This window comes from Saccopteryx leptura, chromosome 1, assembly GCF_036850995.1.
Source record: "Saccopteryx leptura isolate mSacLep1 chromosome 1, mSacLep1_pri_phased_curated, whole genome shotgun sequence".
Classification (NCBI taxonomy): Eukaryota; Metazoa; Chordata; class Mammalia; order Chiroptera; family Emballonuridae; genus Saccopteryx; species Saccopteryx leptura.
In genome coordinates, this window is record NC_089503.1 from 312,480,247 (window position 1) to 312,502,022 (window position 21,776).

The window sequence follows — 21,776 nt, forward strand, 5'->3', positions numbered from 1 at the left end:
GGCAGAGCATCGCCCCCTGGTGGGCATGCCGGGTGGATCCCGGTCGGGCGCATGTGGAAGTCTGTCTGACTGCCTCCCCATTTCCAGCTTTGGAAAAATACAAAAAAAAAAAAAAGAATGAAGATGGACCCTTGGACCTTTACATCACACTACGTAAGTATACACACCTATTAACTCAAAAATAGATCAAAGATTGCACGATGCAGGATGTAGAGGGTGTTATATTGAGTGGGACACTTTTGAAACCATGTCAACACAATAGTATATATATATATATTTTTTAACAGAGGCAGAGATAGACAGGGACAGACAGACAGGAACGGAGAGAGATGAGAAGCATCAATCATCAGTTTCTCGTTGCGCGTTGCGACTTCTTAGTTGTTCATTGATTGCTTTCTCACATGTGCCTTGACCGCGGGCCTTCAGCAGACCGAGTAACCCCCCTGCTGGAGCCAGGGACCTTGGGTCTAAGCTGGTGAGCTCTTTGCTCAAGCCAGATGAGCCCGCGCTCAAGCTGGCGACCTCGGGGTCTCGAACCTGGGTCCTTCCGCATCCCAATCCGACGCTCTATCCACTGCGCCACCACAGTATATTTTTTAAATGTATCAAAGACTTAAATGTTAAAAATTAAAAATACAGCCCTGGCCAGGTAGCTCAGTTAGAGCATTGTCATGATATACCAAGGTTACAGGTTCAATCAATCCCTAGTCAGGGCACATACAAGAATCAACCAAAATTATAACAGCTAAAATTTGGAAGCAGGCCAAGTGCCCATCAGTAGATGAGTGGATAAAAAAAGCTGTGGTACCTTTACACAAGGGGATACTATCAGCTGTAAAAAAAAAAAAAAAGAGGGAAACCTTACCCTTTGTGACAGCATGAATGAACTGTTGAACCATAAAAAACAAAAGTTAAACTCATAGAAACAAGAGTAGAATAGTAAACACACAATATGATATACAGATGATGTATTATAGAATTGTACGCCTGAAACCTATATAATTTTATTAACCAATGTCACCCCAATATATTCAATAAAAAGAGAAAAATAATTTTAACTTCTCATCACAAGAAGAAAATTTTTATAACTATGTGTGGTGACATGTTAACTAGACTGGTGATCATTTTGGGGTGTTTTTTTTGTATTTATTGATTTTAGAGAGAGAAAGGAAGGAAGAGAGGGAGGGAGGGTAAGAGGGTGAATTAGAGAGAGACAGACAGCTAGACAGAGAGACATTGATGTATTGTTCCACTTATTTATGCATTCCTTGGTTGATTCTTGTATGTGCCCTGACCAAGGATTGAACCCACAACCTTGGCATATCAGGACGATATTCTAACCAACTACGCTACCCTGCCAGTGCTATCATTTGTAATATATACAAATATTAAATTATATGAAACTAGTATAATATATGTCAATTATACCTCACTTTTTTTGGGGGGGGTGACAGAGACAGAGAGACAGATAGAAAAGGAGAGAAATAAGAACCATCAAGTCTTTGGCCCTGGCCGGTTGGCTGGTTGGCTCAGCGGTGGAGCGTCGGTCTGGCGTGCGGGGGACCCAGGATCGATTCCCGGCCAGGGCACATGGGAGAAGCGCCCATTTGCTTCTCCACCCCCACCCCCTCCTTCCTCTCTGTCTCTCTCTTCCCCTCCCGCAGCCAAGGCTCCATTGGAGCAAAGATGGCCCGGGCGCTGGGGATGGCTCCTTGGCCTCTGCCCCAGGCGCTGGAGTGGCTCTGGTCGCAGCAGAGCGACACCCCGGAGGGGCAGAGCATCGCCCCTTGGTGAGCAGAGCATCGCCCCAGGTGAGCGTGCCGGGTGGATCCCGGTCGGGCGCATGCGGGAGTCTGTCTGACTGTCTCTCCCCGTTTCCAGCTTCAGAAAAAAAAAAAGAACCATCAAGTCTTTGTTGTGACACCTTAGATGTCCATTGATTGCTTTTTCATATGTGCCTTGACTAGGAGCAGGGGGGCTACAGCAGAGCAAGTGACCCCTTGCTCAAGCCAGTGACCTTCGGCTCAAGCTGGTGAGCCTGCGCTCAAGCCAGATGAGGCTGCATTCAAGCCAGCGACCTCGGGGTTTCAAAGCTGGGTCCTCTGGGTCCCAGTCCCATGCTCTATCCACTGCGCACTGCCTGGTCAGGCTATCTCAATATTTTTAAGAGTTTAAAGCTTCACATTTGTATTAGGAAGAATAATCTGGTGGAGTAAGGGAGAATAGTGTCAGTCAACCTCAATAAAAACTCCCACTCTCTCACTTAGCAGTTTTTAACTAATGGCAAGTTATTTAAATTATTTAGGCTTCTGTTTCCTCATTTGTAAAATAGTGATACCAACAGTACCTTTCTGATAGATTTCTTTGGAAGATTAAATTTTTCAATATACATGAATCACTAAGAAAAGTGCTTTGTTCAATAAATAACTATTTTAAAAATTTAAAGAACAAATTAGTTTTATTGGGATAAATTCACCCTTAAAGTGTACAATTTAGTGGTTTTTAGCATATTCACAACGTTCTGCACCCATCACCACTATCTGATTCCAAAACATTTTATTTTCATCACCCTAAAAAGAAATTCCATACCCATTACTAGTCACTCTTCAGTCCCCCCACCTCATTTTCCAGCTTCCACTAATCTTCTTTTTTGTTAAAAAAAAAATTCATTCTTGCCTGACCAGGTGGTGGCACAGTGGATAGAGTGTCGGACTGGGATGCGGAAGGACCCAGGTTCGAGACCCCGAGGTCGCCAGCTTGAGCACGGGCTCATCTGGCTTGAGCAAAGAGCTCACCAGCTTAGACCCAAGGTCCCTGGCTCCAGCAGGGGGTTACTGGGTCTGCTGAAGGCCCGCGGTCAAGGCACATGTGAGAAAGCAATCAATGAACAATTAAGAAGTCGCAACGTGCAACAAGAAACTGATGATTGATGCTTCTCATCTCTCTCCGTTCCTGTCTGTCTGTCCCTGTCTATCTCTGCCTCTGTAAAAAAAAAAAAAAAGAATTCATTCTTATTCAGTCTAAAAACCTTCCCTACAATTCAGCCAATGCTTTTAACTAATACATTCAGCTCCTTTAAGATCACAATTATACTTGCCCAAAACTCAGTTCATTCATTATGCTATAGAGATAACACAGTGTGCACACATCACTGTTCTTTCTGTCTGAAAAAAGACTAGTGGCAATGCAGTGTGCTTACATAGGGGTGAACTTAACACAGTGAAATCAGTTAGGCACTGCAATGATTAAGTGCCTCACTGGACTGAAACAGCTAACAGGTTTTAGGTATGAACTCTTTTACCAAATGAGGTAAAAAGCCTCAAGAATCTGAGTGCCACAAAACAACTCTACCTGATTAAAACACCAGACCCTTGTTTCGCCTATTTTCATAGGACTTTAACAGATGTCCACCAATCCTCTCAATAACTTGAAGGCAAATATAGGCACAGCTCACTAGCATCTCAGAGAAAGAGCTACAATGTTTAATGAAAAAGAAAAGGCATAATAAGGAAACCATAGCTCCCTATATGACACCAGGGACTCAGCTCACAAAGAGAGTAGTCATAACTTTGGTAACCTTATCTTTTCTGTTGCCAAATTCTCCTATAAAAATGCCTTGGAATGAAAAACTAGGATTTCCAACCCTCAAAGCGATGAATTCCACAGCTCTAGCTCTGGCTGAAACATATACACTCAAGGCACAAAACAAAGAGAACGCTCCAAGAAATTAACCTTGCAACTCAAGGAAAGCATAGTCAACACAGCCCAAAAGCCTCTCTAGGTGGACCATACAATCGTGATCATAGAGCAGTTCATAGTGCACAGGAAGGGACTGCATATCTCCCTTTTTCACACCACAGTAGTGTATAATTATTTGTCATATGTATAGGACTTTATAGGTCCAGACTATTTTATAATCACATTCCAAAATTATTCCATTGCAATAATTGAGTGTGACTAAAATTTACTTTCCTTCTTCTAGGCATTCAGATTACAACAAATGAGAGAAAATCAGGATGGCAGAGTAGAAAAATACTCCTCCTTTGTCTCAAAATCTCATCTAAAAGATGGTAGTATTGCTAAATTTTAGGGTTTGAAAAAACCTACAGTATCCAATGATTTCAGATGATGAAGAAATTAAAGCTCAGTAGAGTTATAAGCCATTTGCTCAATGTCAGCTAGTGACTTAGTGGCAAAGCCAGGAGGAAAACCCTGACCTTCTGACTCCCAACTCAACATTCCTATCTTCCTTTTCTGTAAACAAATAATAAAATAGGTGTGGAGGATTCCAGGCTGTCTGGTTCAGCACACCAGCTTGTCTTTTAAAATGACAAATTTCTCTTGCCTGACCAGGTGGTGGCGCAGTGAATAGAGCGTTGGACTGGGATGCGGAAGGACCCAGGTTCAAGACCCCGAAGTTGCCAGCTTGAGCAAAAAAAAAAAAGTTCACCAGCTTGGACCCAAGGTCGCTGGCTCGAGCAAGGGGTTACTCGGTCTGCTGAAGGCCCACGGTCAAGGCACATATGAGAAAGCAATCAATGAACAACTAAGGAGTCCCAACGAAAAACTGATGACTGATGCTTCTCATCTCTCTCCGTTCCTGTCTGTCTGTCCCTATCTATCCCTCTCTCTGACTCTCTCTCTCTGTCCCTGTAAAAAAAAATTAAAAAAAAAAAAAATTACACTCTGGCCAGTTGGCTCGGTGGTAGAGTGTTGGCCTGGCGTGTGGATGTCCTGGGTTCGATTCCCAGCCAAGGCACACAGGAGAAGCACCCACCTTCCCCCTCTCCTTTCTCTCTATCTCTCTCTTCCCCTCCCACAGTCAAGGATTCATTGGAGCAAAAGTTGGCCTGAACGCTGAGGACGGCTCCATGGCCTCCACCTCAGGTGCTAGAAGCTCTGGTTACAACGGAGCAATGGGCATGCCTGGTGAATTCCAGTTGGGTGCATGCAGGAGTCTGTGTCTCTGCCTCCCGGCTTCTCATTTCAGAAAAATACAAAAAAAAAAAAGTTACAATGAAATCTAGAACAGCTTGACCAGGCGGTGGCACAGTGGATGGAGAATCAGACTGGGATGCAGAGGACCCAGGTTCAAGACCCCTAGGTCATCAGCCTGAGCGCGGGCTCATCTGGTTTGACCAGGGCTCACCAGCTTGGACCCAAGGTTGCTGGCTTGAGCAAGGGGTTACTCGGTCTGCTGAAGGCCCACGGTCAAGGCACATATGAGAAAGCAATCAATGAACAACTAAGGTGTCGCAATGAAAAACTGATGATTAATGCTTCTCATCTCTCTCTGTTCCTGTCTGTCTGTCCCTATCTATCCCTCTCTCTGACTCTGTCTCTGTAAAATAAATAAATAAATAAATAAAAATTAAAAATAATAAAAAAAAATCAAGAACAGCTATAATTTATGCCAATCTAAATGGAAAAGTATATCAATAAAATGGGCCAGGAAATGTACTGGAATTAAAATGAATACAGCACTTGACCTGTGCTGGCACAGTGGATAAAGCATGGATGTAGAATGCTAACGTAGCCAATTTGAACCCCAGGCTTGCCCTGTAGAGGGAGGTACATATGAGAAGCAATAACTACAAGTTGATTATTTCCTGCTCCTTCCCCCACCCTTTCTCTCCTTCTCTCTCTCTCTCCCTCCTCTTTAAAAATCAATAAAGTCTTTTTAAAAACAATAAAAATGAATATGGCAGAACTGTGAGGATAACACATGAGAAAACAGGGATGAAAAGAGTCTGTTGAGGCCTCAATGCTACTGAGATAGAGGGCTCCATGATATAACCTGTTCTAGATACCTGAGGTCAGTGATTATTACTTTAATTTTTAATTTTTTAATTTTTATTAAAACATTATATGAACTTTTTAAAAATCAGCCTTGCAACTCAAGGAAAGCACAGTAAACACAGCCCAAAAGCCTCTCTAGGTACAATCGTGACCACAGAGTAGTTCACAGAAAGTACACAGGAAGGGACTGCATATATCCATTTATAACAAAAAGCAACAGTCAGAGATATTATGACCTGAATAACATTTTTTTTCAAGAGAATAAATACATTTTACTTAATTTTCAGTAAGTTTAAATCCTTGAAGGATACAACATTACATGGATTCTGTGTACAATGGCCTTAGCAGGAAAGTCACTTCAGAATTTAGCATGAACCATGCCATTGCTTCCACGAGCACTAGTTACCTTTCTCCAGATTACTAGTTTTATCTGGTTTGCCACCAAGAGTCACTGTATAGTTCTTTGCCTTGTACACATAAGTACATCTCTTGCCTAGATTAAATTTAGTTTATCTCGAGCATAAACACCTCCAATTTAAAGAGTTGTTTGCTCTCTCTGATTCTGGAGACCCAGCTTATAGCCAACAAAAATGGCCTTCCAGATATATTTGTCGTTATAAAAGTCCTGTTCCCAGCAGGCCTTCACTGGCTCCAAGATGGTGGGAAAAGCCCGAATAACATCATCATTAAATCATCATTCAGACAGCAGAAAAGAGAACAGAGCTATGGGGGGGGGGGGGGGGGTATAATCAGGAGGCTATTGGAGAAGTCTAAGAGAGAGAGATGAAGGTGGTTTAGCCAAGGATAGTAAAGCAGAAAGTCACAATGTAGTAAGGGTAAGTATTATTTTATGAAACTTTTGTTTCAGATATCTGTATACTTATGGGTCCTAATATAAAATGTCTTCAATTATGAGTCACAGCAAAATAGTTTGAGAAACACTACTCTAGGAGAGTGATTTTTAACCAGTGTGCTGCAAGAGTTTTTAAAACATGCAATACCTAACTATTGAGTCAGGGACACAGACCTCTTTTCCCTTAGATTGTCAAATAAAAAAATGACAACAGCCAACACAACAATAGCCATCCAATATGAATGAATCAAAATTATACCTATTTTTTTGTCAGATCAGCAAAAAACTATTAATTTATTTTTTGGTGTGATGCAGAATTTCAGTAATTAGTTTATATGTGCCACGAGATAAACAAGGTTGAAAATCCCTGCCCTAGAAAGTTGAGAATACTTATGTTCGCTAAAATCTTTGTCAAAGTCCTACATTAGACTCAAATGAAACAAGCTACAACAAGTTTAATTACATACCAAATATAATCTTATTGATCGGCCAAAAGAATACTTCATTTAGTCTTGAAAGAAAAGAAAAGAAAAGAAAAGAAAAGAAAAGAAAAGAAAAGAAAAGAAAAGAAAAGAAAAAAAAAGAAAAGAAAAAGAAAAGAAAAGAAGGGAGGGAGGGAGGGAGGGAAGGAGGGAGGGAGGAAGGGAGGGAAGAAGGAAGGAAGAGAAGGAACAGTACAAGCAGTATTCAAGCATCACTGGAATGCCAGACACAAAATATGTTACTTCTACCAACCATAGAGATGTACAGATTACTAAAGAAATATAATGTGTTGCCTGACCTGCAGTGGCGCAGTGGATAAAGCGTTGACCTGGAATGCTGAGGTCGCCGGTTCAAAACCCTGGGCTTGCCTGGTCAAGGCACATATGGGAGTTGATAGCTTCCTGCTCCTCCTTTCTCTCTCTCTCTCTCTCTCTCTCCTTTCTAAAATGAATAAAGTCTTAAAAAATTTAAAAAAAAAAAGAAATATAATGCCAATTTTCTTTAAGCACTAAACAATTCTAACCATTCAAGTTCTACTAATGGCAATGCTTTCAGAATTTTCAAGAAAATACCTTATTCTCTCTCTCAAATAAGAAAACGTGGCCTAACTGTCCTTGAAGAGTTTAGAGATTATATACCACAGCTCTAAAACATTCTTTTATTTATTTATTTATTTATTTATTTATTTACTATTTACAGAGACAGAGAGAGAGTCAGAGAGAGGGATAGATAGGGACAGGCAGGAAGGAACAGAGAGAAATGAGAAGCATCAATCATTAGTTTTTCATTGCCATGCCTTAGTTGTTCATTGATTGCTTTCTCATATGTGCCTTGACCATGTGGCTACAGCAGACCGAGTAACCCCTTACTCAAGCCAGCGACCTTGGGTCTAAGCTGGTGAACTTTGCTCAAATCAGATGAGCCCACGCTCAAGCTGGCAACCTCGAGGTCTCGAACCTGGGTCCTCCGCATCCCAGTCCGACACTCTATTCACTGCGCCACCGCCTGGTCAGGCTAAAACACTTTCAGAAAACTTCCTGCCTTAAGCAATAACCTTTTTAAGTAAGAGATAGGCCCTGGCCAGTTGGCTCAGTGGATGGAGTGTTGGCCTAGCGAGCAGACATCAGGGTTCAATTCCCAATCAGGGCACACAAGAGAAGCAACCATCTGCTTATCTTCCCCTCCCTCTCCCCCTTTTCTCTCTCTTCCTCTCTTGCAGCCAGTGGATTGATTGGTTCAAGCATTGGCCCCAGGCACTGAGGATAGCTCAGTTGGTCTGAGTGTCAGCCTCAGGCATTGAGGATAGCTTGGCTGATTTGAGTATTGGCCCTAGACAGGGATGCTGGGTAAATCCCGGTGGGGCGCATTCAGGCATCTATCTATCTCCCCTTCCTTCACTTAAAAAAAAAAATAATAGAGATAAAATAAAACATTGTCTACCAATCTGCCCAGCCTTTAGGTTCAATTAGCTCAGTCTCTCAACAACAACACTATTCTCATTTTAGATGAGTAGTTCTTTGTTTCGGACTGCAATCCTTGGCTTCTGACCACTAAATGACAATGGTGCATCTCTTCCCTCCTCCCCAGTCACCATGACAACCAAAAATGCTCCTTTCCTTTTCCAAATATCCTGTGGAAATATCATACCTCTCATACTGAGACCCACTGAAGAATTCAGCTGATACCCTCCTTACATCAAAAGATTACCACATAATGAAATGTGGCCTTAGATTCAAGGCAGAAATAACAAATAGTTATCAGTACCCAAAACTTAACCATTTTCAGGTAGCATTAAGATAATCTGGTCTGAAGCAGAAAGGACATTTATCACCTTTTTCCTAGCACAAGGCAGTCCCTGGGTGTTATTTTCAAAGTGGTATGCAGCAAATGTAGACCCTTAAGAAAAAATATACAGCCCTGGCCAGTTAGCTCAGTTGGTTAAGAGCATCGTTCCAAAATGATAAGATTGCGGGTTCAATTCCCAATCAGGATTCACACGGGAAACAACCAAAGAATGCATCACTGAGTGGAACAACAAATGAATGCTCCCTTCCCCTCCCCCATCTCTCTCTTTCTCTATCTAAAAATCAATAAAAATTAAGCCCTGGCCAGATAGCTCAGTTGGTTGGAGTATCATCATCCCAGAGTGTAGAGGTTACTAGTTCGAGTTCCAGATCAGGGCACATCATACAGGAGCAGCTTAATGTTCCTGTCTCCCTCAAAAAAAAAAAAAAAAAAAAAAAAAAATGCCTGACCAGGTGGTGGTGGTGGCGCAATGGATAGAGCATTGACCTGGGATGCTGAGGACCCAGGTTCAAAACCCCAAGATCGCAGGCTTGAACACAGGCTCATTGGTTCAACTGGCGTACTCCCCCCCTCCCCCCCCCCCCAGTTAAGGCACATATAAGAAGCAATCAATAAAAACTAAAGTAATGAGGCCCTGGCTGGTTGGCTCAGTGGATGGAGTGTCAGTTCAGTGTGTAGACATCCTGAGTTCAACACCAATCAGGGTACAAATGAGAAGCAACCACTGGCTTATCTTCTCTTCCCTCTCCCCTTCCTTTCTTCCCCTCTCGCAGCCAGTGGCTCAATTGGTTCGAGCGTCAGTCCCGGGCACTAAGGATAGCTCAGTTATTCTGAGTGTCAGGCTCAGACGCTAAAGATAGCTCAGTTGATTTGAGCATTGGCCCCAAATAGGGGTTGCCAGGTGGATCCCAGTAGGGGTATATGCAGGAATCTGTCTATCTCCCCTCCTCTCACTTTAAAAAAAAAAGAAATATGTCTGACCAGGCAGTGGCACACTGGATAGAGCAGGCGTGGCCAACAGTTTTTGCCCCCAGGGCCAGATTAGAAAGAAAACTTTTTTTACAGGCCGGACGAAATATTAAAATTAAAAAATATTAAATACAAAAATGATTCATTTAAGTAAACAAAATTTCTATGTAATTTGTTTATGAATAAATGTAAGTGAGTGAAAAAATTTTAATATACATTATTTTAATAAAAATATTTTAATAAAAATATAATTACATACTGTATAAATATCCAAACTGTATTGCAATCAATCAAAACAATATTTAATTAACAGAATGAGCTTGAAGGGGTTATATTGCAAATAAAACAATTATTTCGTTTTACAAACAGCCTGGACATGTTTTCAGTTATCAACTGCAGCTATTGTCTCTGCTAAAATGCTACTTGATTCAGCACACTTGACCACAAAATAACGAATTGTTTGACCTTAAGTGTGCTCTGGCAAACTCCACCTAAAAGAATGTGAGTTTCACATCGCTGCTAACGTCAAACAGTTTATATGAGTACAAAAGTTGTAAATCTTTATAATGAAATTTTTTTAAAAAATAAAGAAGTATTGCAAATCCATTCGACCAATTATTGGAAGTTAACCCTAGATTAGTCACACACGAAATTCTTTTCTGCGTATCACTATCTTCTTTTTTTTTATTTTTTTTTTATTTTTATTTTTTCTTCATTTTTCTGAAGCTGGAAACAGGGAGAGACAGTCAGACAGACTCCCGCATGCGCCCGACCGGGATCCACCCGGCACGCCCACCAGGGGCGACGCTCTGTCCACCAGGGGGCGATGCTCTGCCCATCCTGGGCGTCGCCATGTTGCGACCAGAGCCACTCTAGCGCCTGAGGCAGAGGCCACAGAGCCATCCCCAGCGCCCGGGCCATCTTTGCTCCAATGGAGCCTTGGCTGCGGGAGGGGAAGAGAGAGACAGAGAGGAAAGCGCGGCGGAGGGGTGGAGAAGCAAATGGGTGCTTCTCCTGTGTGCCCTGGCCGGGAATCGAACCCGGGTCCTCCGCACGCTAGGCCGACGCTCTACCGCTGAGCCAACCAGCCAGGGCCCACTATCTTCTTAAATATCTCAATTTCCAATAATCAAAGACGCTTCCACTTCTGAGTAGCCGAGATTTTAAAATAGCGAAGAATATTAAAAATTTAATCACGGGCCGCATAAACTCATTACACGGGCCGTATGTTGGCCATGCCTGGGATAGAGCATCAAACTAGGATGTAGAGCAGGGGTCCCCAAACTATGGCCCGCGGGCCACATGCGGCCCCCTGGGGCCATTTATCCGGCCCCCGCCGCACTTCCAGAAGGAGCACCTCTTTCATTGGTGGTCAGTGAGAGGAGCACATTGACCATCTCATTAGCCAAAAGCAGGCCCATAGTTCCCATTGAAATACTGGTCAGTTTGTTGATTTAAATTTACTTGTTCTTTATTTTAAATATTATATTTGTTCCCGTTTTGTTTTTTTAGTTTAAAATATGTGCAGTGTGTATAGGGATTTGTTCATAGTTTTTTTATAGTCTGGCCCTCCAATGGTCTGAGGGACAGTGAACTGGCCCCCTGTGTAAGTTTGGGGACCCCTGATGTAGAGGACCCATGTTAAAAACCCAGAGGTCGACAGCTTGAGCACAGGCTCAACTGGTTTGAGTAAGGCTCACCAGCTTGAGCCCAAGGTTGCTAACTTGAGCAAGGGATCACTCGGTCTGCTGTAGCCCCCTGGTCAAAGCACATATGAGAAAGCAATCAATAAACAACTAAGGTGCCACAACGAAGTGCTGATGCTTCTCATCTCTCTCCCTTCCTGTCTTTCTGTTCTTATCCGTCCCTCTGTCTGTCTGTGTCTGTCACACACACAAAAAAACTAAAGTGATATAACTATGAGCTAAAGCTTCTCATCTCTCTCCCTTTCTGTCAAGTCTCTTCCTCTCTCTTCCTCTCTCTCTCTCTCTCTTTCTCAAGCGCACGCTAATAAAAAAATGAAAATAAGTAACAAATGAAGTGAACAGGAAACCAAGGATAATGCAAGCAAAAGCTTTTACTAAGAAGCCTGAGGCATTATAGAATAAAGTCTCCCAAGGAAAAAAAAAAACGTGACTTTGAATAAAAGCTAGAACTCTTTACAAGAAAGGTTGTACTTTTTAAAAAGTGGTGAAAGAATGAAATAAAGATGAAAAAAGACTGATATGTTTGAACTACAATAAGAAACTAATGTATAGCCTGACCAGGTGGTGGCACAGTGAGTAGGGCATCGACCTGGGATGCTGAAGACCGAGGTTCAAAACATCAAGGTTGCCAGCTTCAGCAGGGGGTCACTGGCTCAGCTGAAGCCCCTCAGTCAAGGCACATATGAGAAAGCAATCAATGAATAACTAAAGTGCCGCAGCTATGAGTTCATGCTTCTCATCTCTCTTCCTTCCTGTCCGTCTCTCTCCATCTCACTCACAAAAAAGAAAAAAAAGAAAGAAATTAATGTATAAAATCAGAGAGGGAAGTAAGACATGTAATAAGTAAAGTAGTGAGAAATTTTGGGGGAAGATGATTAAATCTGAGCAGAACTTAACAAAATTTGTGCATGACTTTAAAGGAAGTTAAAAAGTGTTTACAAGCCCTGGCCAGATAGGTCAGCTGGTTAGAGCAGTGTTTTTCAACCAGTGTGCCGTGAGACATGGTCAGGTGTGCCATGGGGAAATTAAACATGGGTCCCCGCGTGCTGGATACGGCCCGCGGAGCCTATTTATCCGGCCCGCCACCAGCCGCCTCCATCCGAACATAAACATTCCCCTCACAATCCCTCCAGCTATCAGCAACAGGAAACGTGGAGGCACAGGGAACGCTCACTGACCTATCACCTTCTAGGATTCATCCCGACCACTAGCAAAAAACCAATAGTAGGCTACCTCTCATCCACACCCAGGAAGGTCCCCGCTCCGGCTGCCGCGCACTTGTCATTGTGTGGCCGTAGAGAGTACTTGAAGCTGCTACTCCTCCCCATGGTCCCGATTTCTAATACTAGTCAGGACTGGAGGTAAATGTTGCCACCACTAGATGAAGCCTCAGCCTCAGCTGGTTATGTCTATCCTGATGGTGTATATAGATATTTGACCTTTTTCTTTTTAAAAGAGGCCCTCGCAGAGGGTGATATACAATGCATCACAATGTTATCTATATTGTATATGGCCTCCTGAGGGTCATCTTTTTTTTTTTTTTTGTATTTTTCTGAAGCTTGAAATGGGGAGAGACAGTCAGACAGACTCCCGCATGCGCCCGACCGGGATCCACCCAGCACGCCCACCAGGGGCGATGCTCTGCCCACCAGGGGGCGATGCTCTGCCCCTCTGGGGCGTCGCTCTGCCGCGACCAGAGCCACTCTAGCGCCTGGGGCAGAGGTCAAGGAGCCATCCCCAGCGCCCGGGCCATCTCTGCTCCAATGGAGCCTTGGCTGCGGGAGGGGAAGAGAGAGACAGAGAGGAAGGAGGGGGGGTGGAGAAGCAAATGGGCGCCTCTCCTATGTGCCCTGGCCGGGAATCGAACCCGGGTCCCCCGCACGCCAGGCCGACGCTCTACCGCTGAGCCAACCGGCCAGGGCCGGGTCATCTTCTTAAAGAGCTCAAATCTCTATATACACCATCAAAACAGTCAGAACCAAGGCCCCTGCACCCAGCTGACCATGGGATTTGAACCCACAACCTCAGGGAGAACTCTAGTATTTATCAGAATCCTTACCTATCAATAGAAAGCAAACTTCTCAATCTGACAGTAGAGATGCTCTGGGGACTTATGATGTTACACAAGTACCCAACATTTTCTAAAATTGATTTTGTCCAGTCTCTATATAGAGAGAGTATTTGCCAAATTGATTTGAACCCACAACCTTGATGAAAGCTCCAGTATCTATTAGCGGGACTGTATATATGAGGGGATACATGGGACTGTATATATAAGGGGTTTCATGAGACTGTATATATGAGGTTACATGGGACTGTATATGAGGGGATGTTACGTGGGACTGTATATATGAGGGATGTTACATGGGACTGTATATATGAGGGATGTTACATGGGACTGTATATATGAGGGGGTTATCCTTTTTTATTTAACTTTTTTTTATTAATGTAATTTATTTAAACTTTAAATAAATTCTAACAGAGTGTCATTTTGTGTCATTTTGGTAGGTGGTGTGCCCCAGGATTTTGTAAATGTAAAAAATGTGCCGTGGCTCAAAAAAGGTTGAAAATCACTGGGAGCGTTGTCCCAACACAAAGAGGTTGCCAGTTCGGTCCCAGTCAGGCCACATACAGAAACATTGATGTTTCTCTCTCTCCCCCCGCCCTTCATCTCACTCTCTAAAATCAATCAAAAAAATTTTTTTTAATGTTTATGAGGGCTGCCTGGCCTGTGGTGGCATAGTGGATAGAGCATCCACCTAGAACCGGCTGAGGTCGTCGGTTCAAAACCCTGGGCTTGCCTGGTCAAGGCACATACAGCAAACAATGAACAAACTAAAGTGAAGCAACTGAGTTGATACTTCTCGCTCCTTGACCCCTTCTCTCTGTAAAATCAAGAAATAAAATCTTTTTTTAAAAATGTTTAGCCTGACCTGTGGTGGCGCAGTGGATAAAGCGTCGACCTGGAAATGCTGAGGTCGCCGGTTCGAAACCCTGGGCTTGCCTGGTCAAGGCACATATGGGAGTTGATGCTTCCAGCTCCTCCCCCTTGTCTCTCTCTCCTCTCTCTCTCTGTCTCTCTCTCTCCCTCTCTCTTTCCTCTCTAAAATGAATAAATAAAATAAAAAATTAAAAAAAAAATGTTTAAAGGGCCCCAGCCAGGTAGCTCAGATGATTAGAGTCATCCCAATATGCCAAGGTTGCAGGTTCGATCCCTGTTCAGGGCACATATAAGAAGCAACCAATAAATGCACAACTGAATGGAAAGTGTTTATGAGAGATCTTTCAGAGGTACTGAAAATGTAACACTGGAGTGTGGCAATCATTATACAACACTACAAATTTACTAAAAAATCATAACTATACACTTCAAACAGGCAAATTTTGCAGTACATACATTATACCTCAATAAAGTGTTGTTGTTTTTTATAAGTGGTACAGGCATCCCTCAGAGACACTGCAGGTTGTATTCCAAACCACCACAGTTAAGAATGTATCACAAAAATGCAAAGTCATCATCTTTTTGCTGGTGGATGGTCTTGCTTTCAATTTGTAAAACATGCAGCAGATATCTGTGAGGTGCAATAAAGCAAAGTACAATAAAACGAGGTATATCCGTATGTTTATCTGTTCCCTGGAGCAAGACACAAAGCAGCCAAGAGGAAAAGTACAGTAATTTATTCGACAGGAAAATAAAAATGAAAATATTCAATGTTTCCATTTCAGCCCCATAAAGATAGTATTGTGTCTCTGGGGAACTCTCTGTAAACCTTACTAAGACCACAAAAGCTTACTATCTTAAGAGCAGAAAGATAATGAATTTAGAAACTTTAAATGTAAAATAAGAAGAAATGCTTCCATTTTTTTTGTGTGTGTGTATTTTTCTGAAGTTGGAAACAGGGAGGCAGTCAGACAGACTCCTGCATGCGCACGACCGGGATCCACCCGGCATGCCCACCAGGGGGCGATGTCTTCCCATCTGGGGCATCACTCTGTTGCAACCAGAGCCATTCCAGCACCTGAGGCAGAGGCCATAGAGCCTTCCTCAGCGCCCGGGCCAACTTTGCTCCAATGGAGCCTTGGCTGCGGGAGGGGAAGAGAGAGACAGAGAGGAAGGAGAGGGGGAGGGGTGGAGAAGCAGATGGGCGCTTCCCCTGTGTGCCCTGGCCGGGAATCAAACCCGGGACTCCTGCACACCAGGCCGACGCTCTACCACTGAGCCAACCGGCCAGGGGAAATGCTTCAATTTAATTTCCTATTTTAAAAGATGGTCATGTCTTTACAAGTACAATGACAACAGTTAATTCCCTCAGCTAAACAAAACATTCAAGTAGGGGATTTTCTGGTATTTTTGAAGATCAATTTGCATTGGTTTCAGGGACTTTTTTTTTTTTTTTTTTTTTTTTTCATTTTTCTGAAGCTGGAAACAGGGAGAGACAGTCAGACAGACTCCCGCATGCGCCCGACCGGGATCCACCCAGCACGCCCACCAGGGGGCGACGCTCTGCCCACCAGGGGGCGATGCTCTGCCCATCCTGGGCGTTGCCATGTTGCAACCAGAGCCACTCTAGCACCTGAGGCAGAGGCCACAGAGCCATCCCCAGCGCCCGGGCCATCTTTGCTCCAATGGAGCCTTGGCTGCGGGAGGGGAAGAGAGAGACAGAGAGGAAGGCTTGGCGGAGGGGTGGAGAAGCAAATGGGCGCTTCTCCTGTGTGCCCTGGCCGGGAATCGAACCCGGGTCCTCCGCACGCTAGGCCGACGCTCAGTTTCAGGGACTTTTGCTGAGTTTCTCAAAACAGCAGTACTATATTTTATTTACTCCATTTGCAACTACAGAGATCAACCAAAACTGCACCAAATAAACAAACACAATTAACATTTGCTTTGAGCTATGAAAATATTAACCTACTCTGACCTCCACTGCACCAACTTCAGCAAAACCTGGGTCAAGAGTCTCAACTTCCCAAAACAGCACAGGTGTCTCTAATTTCAGTCCTGCTAGTCTCCTCTCTGCCTTTGGCTAAATCAGTAGCCAAAAAAATAAAAACAAAACAAAAAACTCTACTAACTCATATAGGTATTTTCTTTCTTTCTCCATAAAACAATGTTCTAGCAGACACAAATTAAATAACACGTGTCAATATACAGTTCTGTTTTTGCCTGGCTGGTGGTGGTACAGTGGATACAGTGTTGACCTGGGACGCCAAGGTCCCAGGTTTGAAACCCTGAGGTCGCCAGCTTGAGCATGGGGTCACCAGCTTGAGTGTGGGATCATCGAAATGATCCCATGGTAGCTGGCTTGGGCCCAAACGTTGCTAGCTTGAGCAAGGGGTCACTGGCTTGGCTGGAGTCCCCCAGTCTAGGCACATATAAGCAATCAATGAACAACTGAAGTGCTGCAACTACTAGTTGATGTTTCTCATCTTTCTCCCTTGCTGTCTCTGTCTTTCGCATATAAAATATAATATACAGTATATGTGTATGTATATATGTACATATATATATGTAATTTTTTTCTCTAAATGGCTATAATAAAGGTCAAAATAGTCCTTGGCCAGTTGGCTCTGGGGTAGAGCATCGGCCCAGTGTGTGGAAGTCCTGGATTAAATTTCCAGTTAGGGCACACAGGAGAAGTGACCATCTGCTTCTCCATGCTTCCGCCTCCCCCTTCTCTCTCTCTTTTCTCCTCCCACAGCCATGGCTTGAATAGTTTGAGCAAGTTAGCCCGTGCACTGAGGACAGCTCCATGGCTTCACCTCAAGCGCTAAAAATAGCTTGGTTGCCAAGCAACGAAGCAGTGGCCCCAGATGGGCAGAGCATCGCCCAGTAGGGGGGCTTGCTGGGCGGATGCCAGTTGGGGAGCATGCAGGAGTCTATCTGTCTGCCTCCCTGCCTCTCACTTAATAAAAAAATAAAGTAAAATAAAAAAATAAAGATCAAAATAGTTCAAGATAGTGATATTCACTATATTTTCCACTTAGACTTGAAAAACTATAGTATCAATAATCTTTATATATTTCATAGAAGACCATATTGTGCAAGTTTACAGTAACATGCCTAACCCTTAGTAGACATTCAAGAAATGTTAGTTCTCTCTGTCCTTTCTGTTAATTCTTACAGTATTTCCCTGAAATATTTCCTGTTTATTTTTACCCCAATACAAAATAGGAGAACAGAAAGAAGATAATTTCCTGACTGACCACCCATACCAGACCCTAAAAATTCAGGCCATCTGATGATGATAAAGGGATGATTTTGCAGAAGTTAAACTTTAATCTCCCCTCTTTACCTTCCTTCCTAAGAAGCAGTGTCAATTCTAAAGACCATGTTCCCTCTGCCATAAGAAGTGGCTCAAATGTTTTTCCTTGTAGCAATGTATTATCAGTTCCTATCCTTTGTGACTGAGAGAAAGCCAATCTCAAGAACCTATGCTGTTCTAAGTGCAGATGCAGCAAAGTACAAAGCCATGGAACCCCATGTACAAAATCACGGGATTACTGTTTGGGTGTTTAAGGGGGAGAACTATCATTTGTTATGGTTTTTGCTGTTATTTTTTTTGGGGGGGGGGGATGGCCATCAAGTTCACTGTCCAAGTGATCAAAGTTTCCCGCACGAATGAGCAATAGTGTTTCCACATAACTTACGACAATGGAAAGCTAGAACTACATGAACTAGCATTAGTCCTTACTTTGACAGGAAAGGTTCTGATAGAAATAGGTTTGCAGAGCTGTGTGAAGCTGCCATCTATAGCTCTTTCTGTAGACATCAGACATAAGATATATGAGTCAAAGCCCTATGTGCTGTACTTTTGTTCATGCTCTGGAGCTTAAGATAGGAACACAAGCAAGTTATGTCAAATTAAACTCTAGAGGCTACAGATGAACAGATACTATCATCAGCATTAAAAATTTATAGCTGTCAGCCTGACCAGACGGTGGCGCAGTGGATAGAGTGCTGAACTGGGATGCAGAGGACCCAAGTTCAAAACCCTGAGGTCGCCGGCTTGAGCGTGGGCTCACCAGCTTGAGCATGGGGTCGCTGGCTGGAGCATGGGATCACAGACATAACCCCATGGTTGCTGGCTTGAGCCCCAAGGTCACTGGCATGAGCCCAAGATTGCTGGTTTGAGCAAGGGGTCACTCACTCTGCTATAGCCCCCTGGTCAAGGCACACATGAAAAAACAATCAGTGAATAACTAAGGTGCCACAACGAAGACTTGATGCTTCTCATCTCTCTCCTTCCCTGTCTGTCTATCCCTATCTATCCCTCTCTCTGTCTTTGTCACAAAAAAAAGAAAAGAAAAAAATTATAGTTGTAACAGCCTGGCTACTATACTAGCTAGGGAGACAGGCCCTTTGGTACATTTAGTCTACCATTAACAGAAGCTACTGAATTTCAGAGTGACCAGAAGAATTAGCTAACCTGTCACTTTCCACTACCCCAAGCTGGTTTTAAGCATAATGGCTCCAATACAAGAATTCTGCCGTTTAAGGATAGAGTCGTGGTGTGTAAGCGCATGTGTATAAATTCATGGTTCTGTCCTATGACCGCCAACATTTTATATTGTTGTACTGTTTGACATTTTCTACACTCTAGTACAGGGGTCCCCAAACTTTTTACACAGGGGGCCAGTTCACTGTCCCTCAGACCGTTAGAGGGCCGAACTATAAAAAAAACTATGAACAAATCCTTATACACACTGCACATATCTTATTTTAAAGTAAAAAAACAAAATGGGAACAAATACAATATTTAAAATAAAGAAGAAGCAAATTTAAATCAACAAACTGACCAGTATTTCAATGGGAACTATGCTCCTCTCACTGACCACCAATGAAAGAGGTACCCCTTCCAGAAGTGTGGCAGGAGCCAGATAAATGGCAGCGGGCCATAGTTTGGGGACCCCTGCTCTAGTAACATACTAGGTGTAATCTACAATATTAGATAAACAATATAACCACAAAGATTGTTTACCTAAACAATAATCAAATCTGATCTATTCTAGTTAAGAAGAACTGAAAACACTAACAAAAACACCTTAGGCAAGAAAGAGTAGCCTGACCAGGCGGTGGCGCAGTGGATAGAGTGTTGGACTGGGATGCAGAGGACCCAGGTTCGAGACCCCGAGGTCACCAGCTTGAGCGCGGGCTCATTTGGTTTGAGCAAAAGCTCACCAGCTTGAACCCAAGGTCGCTGGCTCAAGCCAGCAGTTACTCAGTCTGCCGTAGCCCCACGGTCAAAGCACATATGAGAAAGCAATCAATGAACAACTAAGATTTCGCAATGAAAAACTGATGATTGATGCTTCTTATCTCTCTGTCCCTGTTAAAAAAAAAAAGAAAGAAAGAGTAAATAAACTTGGAACCTACCTTGTTTTACAATTCCCACAGACAGATGAAATTCAATTCCACGCCAACCATACCCTTCGATCACTAAAACACAAACAAAAAAATAAATGTTCATGCAATATAAGCAGTCCTTCCAGTTCTTAAAGGGTATTTGGTTTCAAGAAGCTGTTTCCTTCTTTTTTTAATAATATTTTATTTAGTGATTTTAGAGAAAGGAAAGACAGAAAGAGGGGAGGAGCGGGAAGCATCAGCTCATAATAGTTGCTTTTCATATGTGCCTTGACCAGGCAAGCCCGGGGTTTTGAACCAGTGACGTCAGCATTCCAGGTTAACACTTTTTCCACTGTGCCACCACACATTACACTCAAAAGAAGCTGTAGTCATATCTCCTTTCTATGCTCACAACAGTGGGTAAACTCTGTCAATGGCAAAAATGCCCAGAGAAAGAGCCTGACCAGGCAGTGGCGCAGTGGATAGAGCGTTGGACTGGGATGTGGAGGACCCAGGTTCGAGACCCCGAGGTCGCCAGCTTGAGCGCTGGCTCATCTGGTTTGAGCAAGGCTCACCAGCTTGAGCCTAAGATCGCTGGCTTGAGCAAGGGGTCACTCGGTCTGCTGTAACCCCCTGGTCAAGGCACATATGAGAAATCAATCAATGAACTAAGGAGCCGCAACAAAGAACTGATGTTTCTCATCTCTCTCCCTTCCTGACTGTCTCTATCTGTTCTTCTCTCTGACTCTGCCACAAAAAAATAAAAAATAAAATGAAATTAAAATAGTGATATCACTTTTAAAAAGATTTTTAAAAATCCCCAGAGAAGGAGAATTAAACAACAGGTAACACTAACTGAGCACTTACTATATGCCAAGCACTATTCTAAGTGCTTAAATGTACAGTATTGATTAATATAATCCTCACAACAACCCTGTGGGATACTCCTGTTAACTCGTTTTTCAACCAAATAACAACTGACCTTACACCTCTGAAAACTGCTCTTACTGGTTTTAAGAAATGCCTTTTAAATAAATATGGGCAATTCAACCATTGTAGCTGGACTGTTTCAATGGCTGCTGTGTTCCATGTCCATACACTCATTATGCATTTCTTGGGTCCCCAAAATGTGCTGAGCACTATACCAGGTGCTAAAGAAGATTCATTCTCTCTCTGCCCTTTAGGAGTTGAGAAACTAATTTGGGAGCTAAATCAGACTAAACTACAAGAAATGGTTCAACAAATGAACTGCCCTATGAGGTACATACTCTAGTCTATATGCAATAATTCAGTTTAAAAAATAATAATAATATTTAGGAAAAGGGAGGGAAAGTTGCACATAAACCTAGACCTTTAAAAATAGGTTACATTGGCAAAGTAAGGAGAAAGGTTCTTCATGTAAGAAAATAAGAACAAAAACATGGTGGCAGGGATACAATGTACCTCAGGTCCTTCATAATCTGATCCCACCCAGTTGTACTAGCCTTTGCTGTCTGTGGCCATTGATCTCCTTCTACCTCCCCATTAGCCAAACCAAACTTCTTACTTATAAAACACAAAATCTTTGATAGTTTGTTTCTCCTACTGCCTGGAATGTTCTTCCCCTCTTTCCCGGTCAGTAACATTAATCCTAGTATACAGCAGGTACTTAATACAATATAAGCATTACTGTAAATAGCTTTTATTATTATTTAAGATCCGATTGTGGCCTCAATGGATAAGAGTATGGGCCAAGCATATGGACACCTCAGGTTTGATCCTCGGGCAGAGTACACAGGAGAAGCTTCTCCGCACCCCACCCCCATCCCCTCCTCTACCT

At 43.0% G+C, this 21,776-nt stretch overlaps 1 long non-coding RNA gene across 1 annotated transcript in view; it reads right to left on the reverse strand.

Annotated features, from left to right (window-relative positions):
- LOC136387272 (uncharacterized) overlaps positions 1–21,776 on the reverse strand; it is an 85,602-nt gene that overhangs the window by 22,952 nt on the left and 40,874 nt on the right. Inside the window, exon 2 of the long non-coding RNA XR_010748100.1 lies at positions 19,988–20,050. This is a non-coding gene — a long non-coding RNA (uncharacterized lncRNA). The remainder of the gene's footprint in view (positions 1–19,987; positions 20,051–21,776) is intronic.